We start from the raw sequence: 2,220 nt of genomic DNA, 5'->3' as shown, positions 1-2,220 counted from the left end.
CACGAACTACCTAAGCTGATTGCCCTCCCCAACACAAATTCTAATTCATTTCATCTGCTTCGATCATTGTCTTAGATAACAAAAAGACACTGAAATGTCTCAGAGAAACATTTAATTGTAAGGTCTATAAGATCATCAATGGTACAAGAACGTCCCATTAAGTATAATCCTGGGGTGCTTGGCAACATCGGAGAGCCCTGGCAGTAGTGACAATATGGAAGGGAAAAATGCATTGAAGTTTGAGTTGGAGAGGGCGCTAAGCTTAGGTAGTTCGTGCAGCGATGTTGACCATCGTACTGCGGTGGTGTAATGGTTAGCATTCCTGCCTAGCAAACAAGAAGACCCGGGTTCAAGTCCCGGCCGCAGCACAAATTTTAATTCATTTCATCTGCTTCGATCACTACCCTCTTTGACAGATGCTCTGACGTCATCGTTGGCGTGGTTTTCCGTTAACCGAAATGCCATCTTCCGGGCGGAATACGATAGTACGGACATCTGTTGACAGTTTGTATGATTATATCGTGAGTTAGGCACAGGACGTGTGTGTGTGTGTGTGTGTGTTTTTTTGTTGCTTTAATTTTGGACACCAGAGTATATAAATACCGTCCTGGACCACTGTGAATTTTTGCTGCTACTATATCGCAAAATGTGGGAATAGGCAGGAGATGGGACCAGTGGCTGTGCGGAAGAAGCAGCAGCGCACATCCTCACATAAGAGAGGCTAAACACAGGAGGCGGTGTGAGGCGGAACAGTAGAGGATGCTCTCTGGGAGAGGCGACGCGCTATTCAGGGCGGGTAACGACGTGATAAAGGCCTCTCTCTCTCTCTCTCTCTCTCTCTCTCTCTGAGGCACGGCGGCCGCCATCCGTTACCACAGGCCCTGCAGCCTCCCCCTACGCCACGCTGCGCCACCGCAGAGCCGCAGGTGGAATTTGTTGCGCGGCGCGGCGCCAGCTCCCGTTTGCATACTGAGCAGTGTCGGTAGGGTCGCGCCGCCTTGCTGCTCCGCCGTCAACATCAACACGCCGCCGGCTGTGAGAAATTCTCGAAGCCACTGTGATGCTGCACGGGCGAGAGTTTTCAGAGCACATAGCGCACATTCGATATTTGGCTAATGGCCAACACTTATACACTACAACAGGTATTTTGCTTCCAAATGTGTTTCCGGGATCCTTGCTGGTCCTGTTTCACGTGCGATAGGTACTCGCATTTTCGAAATATCTACTAGAGAATCACTGAAAAATAGTACTGGGTATCTTTTTGTAACGTCCCTTCAGAAGAATTATGAATGACTGTGCTAGTAAACGAGACAGCTGAGTAAAACTGAACGTACTCAGACATTGCTCTCTTTACTTATTCTGATCATCACTAAACTGACAGACAATATTCTTTTAGTACAACGCAGTCTGGCTTTCAATAATCCCTACAAAAGAATTGCTCTGGCTAACAATAACCTATACCTTTCATGAATCACTTACCTCACAAAAATCTTCGATACTCGAACTACTGCAATACAGCGGGCGCCAATACTGCCAGCTAAATAAAAGATTCTAACAACTGAAGGCACTAACTACTGATAGGCATAGTTAGAAAATGAAAGATTTTGATAGCGAACAGACAATGAATTTAACTTAATAATGTTCAAAAATCATCATATATGTATCAATCAATTCATGACATCCATCTTTACAAATTTCCTTTTTCTGACGGACACGCGTCCAGATCGTCTGCTCAAAACTCAGGCATCTCTCTCCCCACATCCACCACTGCTGGCGGCTCACTTCCAACTGCCCAACGCTACGCGCTGTTCACATCCAACTGCCCAACACTACACAAGCGAATATTCCAACAATGAGTCCAACCAGCCACAGACTGCACACAGCACAGTCAGTGATTTTCACACAGAGCGCTACGTGGCGTTACCAACATAAAAACCTAAACAGCCTACTTATATTTTAATATTTGTCCTGTATTATAAGTGGTAGCCAGAGCTATGTGGACACATCTAGTTTATGATAACACGCTGAGGAAACTTTGAAAAAAAGCTTCACGAGCAATAGAAACGTGGGTTAGTCATAAAATTTTAATGTATGTTGCCGGCGGTAGAGTAGTTCTGCAGTCAGTTTCAAATGCCGGTTCTCTACATTTTCTTATTAGTGTTCGTCAAAAAAGTCATCTACCTTTGAGGGATTCCCATTTGAGTTCCCGAAACATGTATT

At 45.2% G+C, this 2,220-nt stretch overlaps 1 non-coding gene across 1 annotated transcript; it reads left to right on the top strand.

Annotated features, from left to right (window-relative positions):
• The first annotated feature begins 295 nt into the window (after positions 1 to 295).
• Positions 296 to 368, top strand: Trnaa-agc (transfer RNA alanine (anticodon AGC)). Its single transcript has one exon. It is a non-coding gene; the product is annotated as a tRNA-Ala (tRNA).
• The last annotated feature ends 1,852 nt before the right edge of the window (positions 369 to 2,220 follow it).

This window comes from Schistocerca nitens, chromosome 4 (genome assembly GCF_023898315.1).
Source record: "Schistocerca nitens isolate TAMUIC-IGC-003100 chromosome 4, iqSchNite1.1, whole genome shotgun sequence".
Taxonomy (NCBI): Eukaryota; Metazoa; Arthropoda; class Insecta; order Orthoptera; family Acrididae; genus Schistocerca; species Schistocerca nitens.
The sequence above is the reverse complement of the archived record's forward strand: the minus strand, read 5'-3'. Positions and strand labels throughout refer to the sequence as shown.